Raw genomic sequence first — 17,554 nt, forward strand, 5'->3', positions numbered from 1 at the left:
AGTCCTGCACTACCCCTCCTTGGAACTCTGCACTGCTTGGTGTGTACCTTTTCCATGGCCTTTCTGCTCCATATGGTTTCCTCGTCAATACGGGGATAGGATGGATGACTCCCAAGGTTCTTTTCAGCTGTGACATTCTGTAATTTTCTGTTGAGCATCTTTTGTTTCTGCCTGAAAGTAATCTTTCCTTTGAGGAACTGCCTGAAATCCCCTGAAAGTTAGGGGGAAAATGGACCATCACCTACAGACGTGGGCTTGGGGGCAGATAAAATAATTCATGAGACGGAGCTGTCCTCTTTTGAGGAGGGGATGAGTGCATTTTTTGTTGTTGTAGGAGAGATGGTTGCATTGGACAGACTAAAGCATACACTATCATGGAGATCCTGTTGGCTACGCAGCATCTGAATATCCTTCTAATTTGCAGGAGCCTCCCCTACTCTCAGTCTTGGAAGGAGTCTGGGCCTTTCCTCCCACACTAGAAGCCAATGGGTCTAGTAGAAGCTGCACTAGAAACCAGAACTCTCCTTGCCTACTGGTAGCTGGAACACGGGCACATGACCTGGAGTAGAACAAGTCAGTGGTCCCACCAAAATTGAATCTTGAGTGAATAATATCACAAGAATTGAAAAACAATTCATGGTGGCAAAGTTCGCACATGTACCCTAACCAGAGTGTTGGAGTAGAATGGCTAGGCTCTCTGCCCTCAGGTCCACATCTGTATGTGATGGTCCATTCTTCCCCCAATTTTCATCATCATCCCATCTCAGTGTTGTAGTATGTAGACTACAATTAGAAGTAGCCATCACCGGGGGTGCCTGGGTGACTTAGTCAGTTAAGCGACCGCCTTTAGCTCAGGTCATGATCCCGGGGTTCTGGGATCGAGCCCCACATTGGGCTCCCTGCCCAGCGGGGAGCCTGCTTCTCCCTCTCCCTCTGCTTCTCCCCCTGCTTGTGCTCTCTCTCTCTCTCAAATAAATAAATAAAATATTTTTTTAAAAAAGTAACCATCACTCATATTCTTTAAATACAAAATGAAGGGAGATGAAAGGAAAGGACCATAGCTAAAGATCTACACTTATACATGACACAACAAGAAAAGAAACACCAGGAGAGACTACAATCCTCATTTTTGCAACTGGTCATGAAGCTTTATTGACATTTATGATTTCCCTTCTCCACTACCCATTCCAGGTTCCCCTTACCTTCAAGCTGGCCAGAATTCTTTACCCACTGGGGTGAACCAAATCTTCATGCTTGAGGAGTCTGCTTTGGTGGGACTGCTTACATGTGATATAGTACCTTTCCATTAACTTGTGTCTCTGGCATGGTAGTGATGAGGTGCCCTAGGAGACCTCCTGGGCTTCCAGTCATACTCCTCCTGCCATTCCCTCCAGTCTATCCCGTTGCTGGTCAGGACCAGTCACCAGCCAACATGATAGCCTCCAGCGGCATGAGAGGACCATATCAATCTCAGTTTCCAGTCAAGTGGAACTGTTAGAGGCTCTGCTGTGAGTACTGCACATAAGTATCTAAACAAACTGATGTGAGGAAAGGGAAGCATACATTTTGGAGGAGAATCATTAGGTATACTTTGAGAGGTGCCACACCTACTTTCACCAGCTGGTTCCCTGACATCTGCCTCCTGTGGAGGAAACTGAAGCGGCCCTTGGCTCAGAGTGTGCACTTCACCCAGAAGGACAATATGCAAATTCTCAGAGCACTGTCTCCCAGCTAGCACTTCAACTATTGTTTTTAATTACGTTTTTTATGTTATTAAATACATACACTTACTCTTTTTTTCAAATCATGTAGTACTATAAGACTCATAAGACAAAGGAGGCTACTGCCCTTAATCTCCTTTATTAGAGGCTTTCATTTTCAAATCTTTAACTTTCTCTTCTGTTATTTCCATATTTTTTAAGTAATGTACTTGTACATTATTTTTTAATTTATGAATATGAGACCTGATCTGCTGACTTTTTATTGTGTTGGATGAGAACTTAGCCCTATTTTGGCTCCTTTCTTATTTTCTTTCATCCACCTTATATTTGCTATATCACAATTTTCATAACTTAAGTCAGTAGACAGTTTTTATATCATTATGACCTGATAAATATTGTTTACTGATGAGTTCTATACAATGGTATGTTTCCTTTCACTTACAGCTTTTTGTTTTTCCTGGGGTTAATGATTTTTTTTTTAAGATTTTATTCATTTGTTTGAGAAGAGAGAGAGCACGAGCAAGCAAGCGAAGATAACCAGGGTGGGGGAGGGGTAGAGGGAGAAGGAGAGGGAGAAGCTGACTCCCGGCTGAGCAAGGAGCCCCGATGCGGGGCTCGATCCCAGGAGTCTGGGATCATGACCTGAGCTGAAGGCAGATGCTTAACCCACTGAGCCACCCAGGCAGCCCGGAGCTAATGATTGTTTTTTACCTGCAAAGATTTCATTGTATCTGCCCTTATTTTTTCCATTAAGCATGTCATATTTGGGGGCACCTGGGTTCCTTCTCTCTCTGTGTCAAATAAATAAATAAAATCTTAAAAAAAAAAAAAAGCATGTCATATTTCTACCAGTACTTTGTTTTAAATGCTCACATTCATCCCCCATTTCCATTTTCCCCCAGAGGTTTCCTTCCTAAGAAATCATCCTTCCTTGCTGCCTTCTGAGCTTCTGCTGTAACGACCTATTAATTAGGCCTGCTACACTGTCATCTCCCCTCAGTAGAAACACCTGTTATTTCTGGTGCAGGAGGATCCAAAACTTTTTGGAATAAACAGAAAATGGCAACCGACATCCATATAAAAACTGCAGAACAAAATAATGAAAATGAAAATACAACCAAAAAGCAGTGGAAAACGGCATCACAGCTCTCTCAACATGGATTAAATATCATTTAGCAAGCAACAGCAGCTATAAAGAATATAAAAAGTCAGATATTTAAAAGCTCAAAGAAGAAAGCAACAAAATGAAGATTAACTGAATTCAGGAAAGGAAAAAATAGTCTGGAGATATGAAAACTAAATTATATGGTGTCTAAGGGAAAATAGGTTAGATGAAGAACTCAATAAAGGCCATTGAGAAAAAAAATTATTTTCTTTTTGGAAAAAAATTTAAAGATGGTCAAGAGAACCAAAAGTAAATTTGGAAAGGAAGTAAAAATATCAAGAAAAAGTGAGAGACCCAGAAGATAAAGAGCCAATGTATATATTACCAGAGTCCCCAAAGAAGAAAAACATACCAATAAAACAAAGCTATTATATAAGGAAATTTTTTTGAAATAAAATAAGACATGAATTTTTGGAAGGAACCAAAGGTACCAGGGAAAAAATGGACTCAATATCATTAGCCTGAGGGAAATATAAATCAAAACCACAATGAGGGGCGCCTGGGTGGCTCAGTCTGTTAAGCGTCTGCCTTTGGCTCAGGTCATGATCCCAGGGTCCTGGGATCGAGCCCCGCATGGGGCTCCTTGCTCAGCAGGGAGCCTGCCTCTCCCCCTCCCTTTGCCAGCTGCTCCCCCTGCTTGTGCTCTCTCCCTGTCAAATAAATAAATAAAATCTTTAAAAAAAAACCAATGAGATTATCATTTCACATCCACTAGGATGGCTATAATCAAAATGACAGGTAATAACAAATGTTGGTGAGGATATGGAGAAACCAGAGCCCTCATACATTGCTACTAGGAAGGTAACATGCTGCAGCCACTTTGGAAAAGTCTGGCAGCTCCTCAAAAGGTTAAACATAGGCTTACCATATGACCCGCAATTCTACTCCTAGGTATATCCTTAGAGAGATTAAAACACATGTTCACACACATACCCGTACATGAGTGTTCATGGCAGAATGGTTTATAATAGCCAAAAAGTGGAGACAGCTCCAATGCCCATCAACTAATGGAAAGATAAACCAAATGTGGTATATCCATAAAAAGGAATGTTATCTGGCATTAGAAAGGAATGAGGTACTAGTGTGAGCCAGCACAACATGGATGAACCTTGAAAACATAGTGCTAAGTGAAAGAAGCCATTCATGAAAGACCACATACTATGTGACTGCATTTATATGACATGTCCAGAATGGGCAAATATATAAGAACAGAGCGCATGGATGAATAGTTGCCTAGGCCTGAGGGAGTTGGGGGAATGGAAAGGGACCACTAAATGGGTAATGGGTTTTTTGCAGGAGGTGATGAAATGTTCTAAAATAGATTTTGCTGGTGGTTGCACAACTCTGTGCATAAACTAAAAACCATGAACAGTATGCTCTAAATGAGTGAACTGTGTAGAAAGTGAATTATATGCCAGTAAAGCTTAAAAAAAAAAAAAAGGATACAGGAGTCAGCTTGAAAGAGTTTCTCACTGGCTGAATTTGGGACAATTTGCACATCAAAAGAATAATGCTAATTGATAATATAATAATTTTTAAAAGCGTGAATTCATCATAATTCTAAAGCAAAGAAACAGAACATAAAAAAATAGGGAGAAAAAGAAAAGTTCGTCTTTGCAGAGTGACAAATGTAGAAGGAATGATAGGTTAGACAATTAGCATTTGCCACCCCAAATATAATCATTAAACAAGTCCAGGATTACTCCTGGATGCTAACCTGCTGGGAAGAAGGTTGTTGGGGAACAGGATATTCACACAGACTCCCAGTATCCCCCCAAAGAGAATGAATGACAAGAGGGAAGTTATACGTTTATTAAAGGAGAAATCGAGCAGTTCCCAAACATCATTAATAAAGGCTTAACCAGACATGTGGTTCCTAAGTATTCTTTCCAAAATGGTTTAACCTAGCTTCCTGCTTACAAGTGGATATGGGGAGAAGTTAAACACCTCCATCAGGAGATAATCATCTCCACAATATGGGGCCTTCTATAAAGCAATTGGCCTGGACTCTCAAAAAATGTCAACAGTATGAAAAACCAGAAAGAGATGGTATTGGGGAGAACTGTTTTAGATGAAAAGGGATCAAATAGATCAAACAATCAAAAACAATATTGAGACCTCAACTGGATACTGGGGCAGAAAAAAAAAATAAAGAGCTATAAAAACACTTTGGGGAAAGTTGGGGAGAGGTGAGTGTGGGCTATAATAGATGATATTACAGCCCTATTGTTAAATAGTGCAACAACGCTGTGGTTATGTAGGAAAATGTCCTTATTCTCAGGAGATGCGTGCTGAAGTAATTAGATGTGAAATGTCTTCACACCTGTAACCTATTTTTGATTGTATGCTTATACACACACATGCGTTCATCTCTTTATATGTGCAGACTTTTTTCAGTACAATACAGTACTGTAAATGTATTTTCTCTTCCTTTTAATTTTCTTAAATAACATTTTCTTTTCTTTCGCTTACTTCATTATAAGAATACCGTATATAACACATATGCAAAATATGTGTTAATCGACTGTTTATATTATCTTCAAGGCTTCCCGATCAACAGTCAGCTATTAGTTAAGTTTTGGGAGAGTCAAAGTTATACATGGAGGGGCACCTGGCCTGCTCAGTCAGTGGGACATGCAACTCTTGATCTCGGGGTTATAAGTTTGAACCCCGTGTTGGGTGAGATGACTTAAAATCTTAAGAAAAAAAAGTTATACATGGATTTTTGACTGGGGGGGGAGGGTTGGCGTCCTTCAGCCCTACCTCGTTCCAAGGTTAACTGTAGCTTTGGCTACATCTAGGGGAGGAGGAGCAAATGTGGCAAAATGTTAACAATCAAGGAATCTGTGGTTTACAGCCTCTGAGACAGCAATTGGTGCATCCCACCTGCCCTCCTACAGTTCAGACCATTGCATAAGCCCTTTCCCTTGAGACCGATTTAGTGTTGGGCTTCTAGCAAATTGCGTGTGGCAGAGATGATGGGGTGTCACTTCTGTGGCTTCCCTCTTGGACATTCTGTCTCCCTCGCTGGCTCAGATGGAAACTGACTGCTGGGACCTGCCCCATGGAGAAGAGCTCCACGTGACCCGGAGACCTCAGGCCAAAAGCTGAAGAGGAATGGACACCCTCAGTCTAACAGCTTGTGAGGCACTGAATCCTGCCAGCCACCGTGGGAGTGAGCTTAGCAGGAGATGTCCCCCAAGACCTGCCCCCCTGTGAGACGGCAGCCCCGTGAACCACCCCCCCACCCCATGCAGCCTGATGGGGGACCCAGCTGAGCAGCGCCTGGGGTCCCAAACCAGGGAAGCTGCGGCACAAGTATTTGTTCCTTTAACCCGCCATGTCCTGGAGTCCTTGATTTCGCAGCAATAGATGCCTAGCTCACTAAAGAAGGGGTAGCTCCCTTGTACCCCTTCACTGTTCCCAGAGCTTTGCAGCTTTTCTACCACTGGGACGGTTTGGCTTGCACACTCTGTGGGTACCCAGGCCGCTGCATCCTCTGAAAGCTGCCGCGGCTGACATCAGACCCTGCTGCAATGGTCTCTCAACGAATTCTGAGTGTCGGATTCAGTGGCAGGATCTCCAGGGGCCCAAATCCCAGCTTCCAGGGTGTGGGGCAGAAAGTGCCTGGCTCTCTCAGCTTCCGCCCAGGATCCTGTGCCCTGCCTTCGGCCAGGGCTCAGGCAATGGGGGGTTCCCCTCAAACAGAGAGGTTATTCAGATGCTGGGTAGGCCAGAAAAAAGAAGGGGGGGAGAGGGGAGGGAGGAAGGGAAAGAGAATGAGAAAGGAAAAGAAAAAAAGATGGTAGGAAGAGAGGGAGGAGAGAGGGCAGAGCAGAGCAAACATCTAAACTTTCTTCTCTACTCCCCAGCTGTCTGGAAAGCTCACCTGCTGTAGGAGAGAATAATATCCACAGAGTTCCTGATGACCTAATTTATTATTTTTAAAAAAATTTTTTAAGGGGGATGCAAAGGGAGAGAGAGAATCTTAAGCAGGCTCCACACTCAGTGCAGAGCCTGATGTGGGGGGCTCGATCTCAAGACCCTAAGATCGGGACCTGAGCTGAAACCAAGAGTCGGATGCTAAACCAACTGAGCCACCCAGCCGCCCCTGATGCCCTAATTTAAATTCATGGGTCCTCATTTACGGTAACTCTGCTATCTATCTCCAGCTCCGCTTTTACTCTCCTGCCCGTATCAGCTCCCCCTGTCTGCGTCTCCAGAGCAGAGAAATGGCCGGATAGCTTGGCCACCATGTAATAGAGGGTGTTCTGGCTGGTCAGTGCTTTCACTCTAAGCAACTTAGAGGGTCTAGATTGGCCACTACCTCGGATGCCCTTGTGACTGGCTCCTTCCAGTCCATTTGTTTGCCTTTGAGGTCGTAACAGGACAACTTTTGTAAAGAAGCGCCTAAATTGGGGCCTTTGGCAGGCATTTTGAGGCTTCTGGAAGGGGCCAGTGTAGAGAGGAATGCTGCTTGGCTTATATACAGTGCCATCGCATTGACAGAAATAAGACAGGTGCAGGGGAAGCTGACTCGGGAAGAACAGCAAGGTTGGTTTGGGACAAGAAGTGAAAGGTGTCCAGGTAGCGCTGTCGCTTAGTCATTTGGAGATGTGGAGCTGAATTTCAGAAGTCAGGGCTGGAGATGGAGATAGGGTAGTTGGTCATATGGCCGAGAGAATTAAGGCTACAGACAGGAGAGGGACTTCCACAGGCATAGAAAGCTGGAAAAACCAAGTGCCACTGCTGTAAAACTATCTGTCCTTTCAACCGTCTTCACCAAAACTGCAGACATTTGCATCTAGAATAAATGAGTGGGGTGAATGGCTTGTAGAAACTGTGTGATGTCCAGACTCTCAGCCTCTCTGTGCAGCCCACAGACTTCATGTGTAATATTCATTTTGACGTTGCCAGCTCGAGCTTCTCAAGGGAGGATAATTTGTTGAGACACTAATGTGGGATTCTCCCCCATGTTTCTCTCTTCCTCCTCCAGCAGGGAGCCCTGGCGTTGGGCTTACTTTCCTCCAGGGAGGTCTGTGGCACGCTGAAAGAAATTGTCTACAGAGGGACCCCTGGGTGGCTCAGTCGTTAAGCGTCTGCCTTCGGCTCAGGTCATGGTCCCAGGGTCCTGGGATCGAGCCCCGCATCGGGCTCCCCGCTCCGAGGGAAGCCTGCTTCTCCCTCTCCCTCTGCCTGCTGCTCCCCCTGCTTGTGCTCATGCTCTCTCTCTCTCTGACAAATAAATAAAATCTTAAAAAAAAGAAGTTGTCTACAGCACACTTCCCTTCCTGCCTTTGTTTTCAAAAGCCGAAACCCCCTGAGGTGATTTAGTGGCCATCCTCGCAGGCAGAGGAGACCGGCAATGGCTCTGAGGGAAAGCGGAGCCAGCACTGGGGGCTCTTTCCCAGGCAAGAGGTCCGCAGGCTGGGGGAGGAGTCCAGGGTCCTGTGCCCAGCTCCCAGACAGCGCTCCAGGGAGGTGGCCAGACCTCAGAGAGGAACAGTGAGGAGTAGCCCCACCGTGTATCTGTATGTCCCTAAGGGTGGCATGTAGGCTCGTGAGCTCCTCGGACTGAGAGAACCTGGCAAACAGAGAGCGGGGCCTCCACAGTGACCACGGAGGACCTACCTGCTCTGCAGGGTCTTCCAAGGACCTCCCCAGGATGGCCTGGGCCACACTTTCCTTTTGGTTTAGAGTTGAAACGAACTAATTTACATCATTTATCCCATCATGGAGTTTTCAAAGTGTGGTAGAGGATGACTATTCCACATCAAAAATACTGCCCCCACTGTCTTTGTGCATTTAGCTTTTTCTATATACGCAGGATTCTTTCTTGGAAGTAGAGTCACAGAAATAGAATTACTGATTGACAGGGTATAGACACTGTTAAGGCTCTTGATACATGGGGCCTAAATGTCCTCTGGATGGGTTGTGCCTTTTCAGAGTTAGATTTTAAAATGAGGACCTTTCTCCAGTGGGGTAGCGTGCAGGAGGGACGGAAACTATTAGGAGGCCGTTGCAGTATTTCACACGAGGGACAGGGAAGGGCCAAAGGAAGATTGTGACAGTGGGAAAGAGGAAAGGACATGTTCCATTGTCCTTTAGGAGATGGGGTCAATAAACCATCTCCACATGTGGGTGAAGGAGAGAGAATAATCAAGAACACCTTACTGGTTTCCAGCTTCAAAACCTGGGTAGATGAAAATCCTATCAACCAAGAGGCAGCGAGGCTGGGTGGAAAGAGCCGGAGTCGTCCATCTGGTTGACCTAGTTCAAGTCCCACTCCTCTACTCATTAGTTGTGTGGCCTTGGGTGAATTATTGAAACTTGGAGCCCATTTGCCTAGATTTCTTTATCTGTGAAATGGCCACAGTAACATTTGTCAGTCTCTCAAGTTATTGTAGGATTAAATATGAAAGCGTTTTTAAAGCACCTGGCCTGTTGTGGCTTTGAAGAAACCAAAGAAAACGGATAATAGCGATTGAAGAGAATGTAGAAACTTGGAGAATAAAGAATATAGGTGGTTCTTGGGCGCCTGGGTGGCTCAGTTGGTTAAGCGACTGCCTTCAGCTCAGGTCAGGGAGCCCGATGTGGGACTCGATCCCAGGACCCTCTCTCTCTCAAATAAATAAAATATTTTAAAAATAATAAAATAAATAAAACTGAAGTTGCTGTTAGGATTATAAGTCATACCTCCAGCTTTTTCGACATGCAGTTAGATGAATAATGCTGGTAACAGTGTAATTCCCATTAATACGGCATCTTGTTTTCTCTATCAGATAGCAGAGGTTTGTTGTCCCCCAGCACTCTGTACAGGAAAGATGTTGCCTTCAGTCAGGGCATTATTCATCTAACTGCATGTCGAAAAAGCTGGAGGTATGACTTATAATCCTAACAGCAACTTCAGTTTTATTTATTTTATTATTTTTAAAATATTTTATTTATTTGAGAGAGAGAGGGTCCTGGGATCGAGTCCCACATCGGGCTCCCTGCTCTGCGGGGAGCCTGCTTCTCCCTCTCCCACTCCCCCTGCTTGTGTTCCCTCTCTCACTGTGTCTCTCTCTGTCAAATAAATAAATAAAATCTTAAAAAAAAAAAGAATATAGGTGGTTCTGATGAGGGATAAAAGCAGAAAAATGTTCGCCTTTAGCCCACAAGGCTGACTTAGAGCCCGCAAAGTTCCGACAAGGATCAAATACATACTGGTTGCTACATTCTTAAAGGGTTTCATGACTGCCTGTACATCTTACTGATAGTTAATATCAAGCTGGATGATAAGCACCAGAGAAATCTCGCGGAAGTAGTTTTATAAGTAGAAATTCGAAGAAAACATCTATGATCTAGTACTCCCTGCACATCCCATCCCCCTAGAGCACTAAGCATATAACCACCAGCTTTATACAGCAAAGGTGCAGCTCTTTGTGCCCACGGGTCCTGTCCCTGAGCTACGGAAATAAACTTACTCAGTTGCCTGGGACAACATCTCAAGAATTCTTTCTTGCCTGTTGTGCTCACGATCCCACAACAGTTTGAGGCAAATTTTGTTTAAGATGTCTGCATCAGATTCCTCACAGTAGCCTTTATTTTGGTCTACTTTTCTTTTTTAAGAGACCTTGAGGTATGAAAAGGACTAGGGAAGAGGGGACAGTGATCCAGTTGCCCGGAGGGCAGTGGTGCAGTTCTCAAGTATGACCACAAGGTGGAGTCCGTTTTGTCCCAAAGAGTTTCACAGACCGTGGACTGACTGGGTGCGACTGCAGTGTTCGTAGGCAAAACAGCCGCAGAGCGTCTTCTCTCTGCTGGAGCTGCCTTCCCCAGAAGCTCGAGGGCTGCAGCTTGGCGGGAGGCAGTCAGTTTCTGTTTGCACCCTTGGCCTGATCAGGAAAGCTTTCCCTCCAGGATGGCCACTGCTGTGTCTGACCAGGTTCAGACTCAACTGCAAAACTTAGTTCCATAAGAGCTAAGACTTTTGTTTCTGAAAATGCACTTAGGAAAAAGGGAACATTAAACAGAACTCAAGAGATTTCCTGGGGCTTTTTACTAAAGTTCATCCCCACTCTCCTTTTTTACCAAAAGCACACACACACAAAAACCAAAACAAGGACAATGACACATTTGAACAGGGCAAATCTGACTGAAGGCAACATCTTTCCTGTACAGAGTGCTGGGGGACAACAAACCTCTGCTCTCTGATAGAGAAAACAAGATGCCGTATTAATGGGAATTACACTGTTACCAGCATTATTCATCTAACTGCATGTCGAAAAAGCTGGAGGTATGACTTATAATCCTAACAGCAACTTCAGTTTTATTTATTTTATTATTTTTAAAATATTTTATTTATTTGAGAGAGAGAGGGAGCATGAACGGGGAGGGGAGGGGCAGAGGGAGAAGCTGATTCCCCACTGACCTTCAGGTGAGTTCTCTTGACCTAGAAATGCAGCAGTTTCTTTGCTCCTCCAGACAGTCCCTAAAAATCTACTTCGAACTTCTCCTTTGCTCCTCCATTGCTCCTCTAGATGGGTCTTTTGGTGGTTGTGTAAGACAACCCCCTGGCTCATCTCTCTCGTTCAGCTACCATCATGTCCATGAGACATACTCTCGTGTTCCATGCCCTGAGAAACTGGGTATGCAGGGCCATCCATCCTCCTTCCAAAGCAGCTCATCAGCCCACCTCTGGCCTGTAGATTGCCCGAGTCAGGGGGAGACACTCATCCACTTGCCTCCATAGCTGCAGGGGACACACATCCAGCCCTCCAAGAACTAAGTGATGCCCCTCTCACTTAGCCTGGGTGAGGGCAGGCACCACCCTACCCCGCTAGTCAGGGTCCAGTCAGGAGACAGAAACCACATCAATTAATTTAACTGAGAAAAGTTAACATAAGAGTTGTTAACTAGGCAGAACTAAAAGGCAAAAGAACAGTAAGGTTTCGTGGAGATAGCACCTATCTATCTTGAGGGCTGGGAGCACAAAGACAAGCAGTTGGAATTATTTAATGTAGAAGCTTGTCGAGGGGCCTGCAGAGCTAAAACTCAGACTTTTTTTTTTTTTTAAGATTTTATTTATTTATTTGACAGAGAGAGACACAGCGAGAGAGGGAACACAAGCAGGGGGAGTGGGAGAGGGAGAAGCAGGCTCCCCGCAGAGCAGGGAGCCCGATGTGGGACTCGATCCCAGGACCCCGGGATCATGACCTGAGCCGAAGGCAGTCGCCCAACTGACTTGAGCCACCCAGGCGCCCAAAACTCAGACTTCTGAGGAGGGGGTGCCAGCCAGCTGGCGCTGGATGCCTAAGGGGGTGTGATGACCTACCTCAGAGAGAGGTGGGAAACTAAACTGCAATCAGCTGATGCCACTGGCATGAACTGTTGCTGCCAAGCTGCAGAAGCATTGCTAGGGTGGTGGAGACAGGAAGAGTACCCAGGCGGGCAGGAAAAAGCCCTTCTTCGTCCACCCTTGTGATCTCCTCTGCTGCCCCTACTGGCAGAGCCTAAATGCAGCCGCGGGCAAGGGAGAGACCCCACCTAGAATCCTGAAACCTAGTGCAGAGGGTGGGTTTGAAGCTGAGGGGCCACAGCTCAATGACTGCCAACCCCCTTCTTTATTACTCTAAAGAAATGCTCCAGAAATTCTTCTCTCCTCATTTCCAACCACCAGTACTCTTTGACAGTCTCAGTCTGGGCAATTTGTCTAATCTCAGCTCTCTGTTTTGAAAATTCTACAAATTAGTCTAACTCACAACTTATTTTAGTATCCCAATCTGTTGTATGTTGGTGTCTCCACTGAAACTTCTAAGGTAATATCCATTACAATAATAATAGCTAACACTGAATGGGCATTTGCTATGTACCAGGCAGCATAAGAAATTCACATATTAATAATTCTCATTTAATCTCACCAAGAGTTTTATTATCAAATACTATTATTAGTATTCATGTACTTTTCAAATCCCCATTTTATAAATGAGGAAACTGAGATGCATAGAGTTAACTTCCTAAGGCCATACAACTAGCAGGTGATGGAGCTAAAGGTTGAACCCAAATAGTCTGGTTCTACAACTGGCATTCTTTTTTTCCATCTCTTCTTTTTGCCTCTTCATGTCTTTCTATTCTTCTGCATGCTGTTCAGTGACCTTGGAAGCTAACCTGGATTACATCGGTGCACTCCCTTGCTCTCTGCCTTCCACTTGGGTTTGGCCCGTGTGGAGCACCAGGAGAGCTCAGAGGATGGCTGGGGTATTTATTAAGCTTCCATCTCTGTTGGGGTTCCCAAAAGATTGCTTTCAGCCCTCACCTGTGAGGTGACCCTCTCCATACAGCTCTTGCTGTCTCTGCATTCTGGTCATCAACCTCCCGGTAGGTCTAGAGTGGTAATGGCCCCAAGATACTTCACTGTTCTTGAGTTTTCCCTACACCTTGCCCCAACTGTGGATAGTCCATATATATATTTATATATATTAATTGCTCCTCAAATTGCCCAATTTGGCAGCTGTTTCCGGTTGGGACCTTGATGGGCTTTCCCCTTGCACGGTAGCAAAATGGTTTGTAGAAGTCCCAAATCATACATCTTCACACCACGCTGCGCAAGGGAAGGGACAAGTTCTCGTTTAGTGGTTTGAAAGTTTTAAAGGGCAAGGGGGGTAGGTGGTGTGGAGGACATATGGACTAAGACGTACCAATCAATTGCAGTGTGGACCTGATACAGACCCTAATTCAAATAAACCTTTTAAAAGTTACAACTCGTTTGGGGAGGCATGTTAATGATCAGAGACTGAGTAGGACTTTGCCAGCAATTTACAGTTGACCCTTCAACACCATGGGGGCTAGGGGCACCAACCCCCCCCCCATGCAGTAGAAAATTCACATATAACTTTGACTCCCCCAAAACTTAACCACTAATAGCCTACTGTTGACTGGAAGCCTTCCCAATAACAGTCGATTAATATGTATTTTGTATGTTACATATATTACATACTGTATTCTTACAATAAACTAAAGAAAATATTAAGGAAGAGAAAATATGTTTATAGTACTGTACTGTAAAGAAAAAAATCTGCAGAGAAGTGGACCCATGCAGTTCAAACCCATGTCGTTCAAGGGTCAGCAGTGTTGAACAAAGGTTCACGGTGGGAATTTCACAAGCCAATAGCATACAGGATAATGTTTCAAGCCAGTAAACAACACACTCCAGACCAATGATAGATTAATCACGTAATTGTTCCAGGCAAGGAAAGACAAAAGGAGTACACTCTAAATTTAATTGAGGTATATGATTATACTCAGCCGGTACTCAGGAGCGATGGTTTAACCAACCCAGAGCTGATGTCCTGCTGCCAGTGCAAAAGTGAAAATCCCCGGTTGCTAGGGCACGTTGCTGGGGACGCGGGCCGAGGATCTCCTTTACGGTTGCTGCTCAGCTTTCACGACTGGAGGAAAGAGTCACCTTTACGGCAGCCTTTACCAAGGCAGGCGCTAATTGCCCCAAGGTCTTCATAGAGCTATTTAGATCAGCAAAGTATAGTGGAGCCCAGACAAACACTCTCTGATAGTCCTCACAAACTCTTGGTATTTATAGCCTAACTTGCTGTAGTTGCTTCTTATGTCTTTATTGATAAGCCCCAGCAGGGGCCCCCTGCACTGAGCTCCTGAGCTCTTCTCAGTGAGAACAGATGATACCATCCTGACACAACTTACCTCATTCTTAGATCAAAACAACTTTACTTCTAAGAGATTTTTTTTTTGGTCTTTGTCATAAGCAAGTGGATTAAAACAACTTCACTTAAGTCATAAACAAGTGGATTTGAAATCATATCAAACTAATACATATTGTAACTTTACAAAGCGAATGAAATTCGCACTGACCGGAGTTTGATTTTATTACATAATTACTGTTTTTTTTTTAGATATAATGGAATTTTGGGGATTTCTTTAACGAGTCCTTACCTGGGGGCGGCTGGGTGGCTAAGTGGGTTAAGCGTCTACCTTCGGCTCAGGTCATGATCCCAGGGTCCTGGGATCAAGCACCGCATTAGGCTGGGCTGAGCGCCCCTGCTCAGTGGGGAGGCTGCTTCTCCCTCCCCAGCCCTGCGCACGCGCACTCTCTCTTGCTCTCAAATAAAATCTTAAAAAAGGAACGTAAAAAAAAGAGTTAGAGGTAGATATATACTGAAATATTCATGGATAAAATTATATGATGTCTGGGATTTGCTTCAAAATAATATAGGAGGGGGATGTGAGTGGATATAGATGAAAGGAGATTGATCAATGGATGATGAACATATGGAGGTTCTTTATGCTATTCTATTACTTTCGTGTACATTAAAAAAAAAACTTTTACTGTGGGAAATTTTAAAGAAAGGAAAGAACCCAAGGTAACAAGTTAGCAATTATTCCCCAGTCCCAGTCCCCCTGGCCTGTAGCCCATTAATGTGAAAAGATCCAAACTAGCAGTCTATTTGGCCAGTCAAGATTCAGTTTTCAAATTCTTCCTTAATAGAACTTTCAGGTACGTTTACAATACATTTACACTTAATTAACATCCTATTAATTCTAATGGAAATGAGATAGTCCAAATTTAATTAATCATTTATGACAACCGGAGAAGGCCCTTTAAGTTAAAATTATTTTGGTTAAACGTTTTCTAAAATGTCTGTATCATTTCCCAGTAAGAAATTAAGTTACTAACAATTGTTTTTCTTTTTTTTTATTTATTTATTTGACAGAAAGAGACACAGCGAGAGAGGGAACATATGCAGGGAGAGTGGGAGAGGGAGAAGCAGGCTTCCCGCTGAGCGGGGAGCCCGACGCGGGGCTCTATTCCAGGACCCTGGGATCATGACCTGAGCCGAAAACAGACACTTAACCGACTGAGCCATCCAGGTGCCTGCAATTGTTTTTCTTTTTAATTTTATGACTTATTGTCGTTGTTAGGAAAGCCCAGGCACTGAGCTCGCTGTAATTTAGCCTAGGTTAAATTAATTAATTAATTATCTGGTGTTATTAGTGCTGATTCAAAAGCTCCTGAGACTTCTTTCGTAGATGGTGGTCTTCCGTGTTCTCTCTCCTCTTTGTGTCAGCCAGCTAGTCTGCTCCCCCACCCCATGTGATTGTAATCTGCTCTCTGCTGTCCCTTCTCCACTCCTCATGGCAGCCTAACAGGGTGCCCTGTTCACAGTAGGCACTCAATTAGCACTTATTGAATTGGATTAAACCTGGGAAGAATGGTAGGTTGCCAGAGGAAATCAAATAATTAAGCTCATTAAACCATTACCCTTAATTTTAGACACATCACTTAAGCTGCTGAGTATAGTTTGGGAATTCATACCTGAGTTCCAGATGGTTGAGGTTGCCAGGTATGTGGCTGCTAAGGTAAATGGGGGAGGGTATGGCTCTATTAGATATTAAAATGTATGTCTGCAGGCATGCATAATTGCTGCTAATTTGTACCGCAGGAAGAACAAAAGTAGCAAATTGGTAAAGGAGTTCTATTTCTACTTCTAAAATGAAGAATAGCCGTTGATTACCTTAAGTACAACCTCTACGTTCTTTGTAGATACCAGTGCATGAAAGTATGGTTTGTGAAATTCCACCAAGTTACTTATTGAAATTAAGACATTTTTATAAAAGATGAAATATATTGACTAAAACAAAGAATTAAGTAAATTATGTGGAAAGAAAAACAACCCATAATCTTCATTTAATTGGTCTTGCCTACTAAAACGTTTGATCTTTATGCAATACATTTTAAGTATATCGTTAGTAGGCACTTAATTATTTCCCACTAAGTCTGTTTTGCTCAGGCACAATACCTTGGAGTCCACCTAGATTCCCTTCGGTCTCATCTCACATCCAATCCATCCATAAATCCTACCGACTCTACCTTCAAAATCCATCTAGAACCAGCCATCTCAACACGTCTAACTGCCGTACCCCAATCCAAGTCACCACTCCTCCTCTCCTGAGCTTTGTTCTAGCTTCTTATCTGTTTTTTTTTTTTTTAAGATTCTATTTATTTATTTCTTTGAGAGAGAGGAAGAGAGAGAGGGAGCATGAGCAGGGGAAGGGGCAGAGGGAAAGGGAGAAGCAGACTCCCCGATGAGCAGGGAGCCTGACATGGGGCTCGATCCTAGGACGCTGAGATCATGACCTGAGCCAAAGGCGGATGCTTAACGGACTGAGCCACCCAGGTATCCATTCTTATCTGTTGCGCTTCCAGCGACGGTCTGCTCTCCATCCATAGCCGAAGCGATTATTTATAAGACAGTCTTCTATCTCTTCCCTGCTAGTTCCCCCCAGCAGCTCCTGTGACACATCAGTTCCCACTGCAGTCTACTTGTCTACACAACCTGGCCCCTGCCTGCCTCTCAAAACTCCTTTCCTCCACTCCCCCTCAGCCACTCTGCTCCAATCACGTAGGCTTTCTTGCTGCCCTTTAAACACACACTAGATATTGTTGAATAAATGCAACACAATGGCTGCTGAATCAGTGACACAATAATTATAATCAGCAACAATTAGTACAGCTGCTATGCTAGCCCAGCCCAGGGAGAAGCTCTTTTACCCAGCGGGTCTAAACTGGTGGTTCTCAGGCTTTACCTGGCATCAGGATCACCCAGGGTGATTCTCCGATGGCTGGCCCCACCTCTAGTTTCTGATTCAGTGGGGT

Source organism: Mirounga angustirostris, unplaced genomic scaffold (genome assembly GCF_029215605.1).
Source record: "Mirounga angustirostris isolate CCGP_5_RB_7025 unplaced genomic scaffold, mMirAng1.0.hap1 SCAF_10, whole genome shotgun sequence".
NCBI classification, from domain to species: Eukaryota; Metazoa; Chordata; class Mammalia; order Carnivora; family Phocidae; genus Mirounga; species Mirounga angustirostris.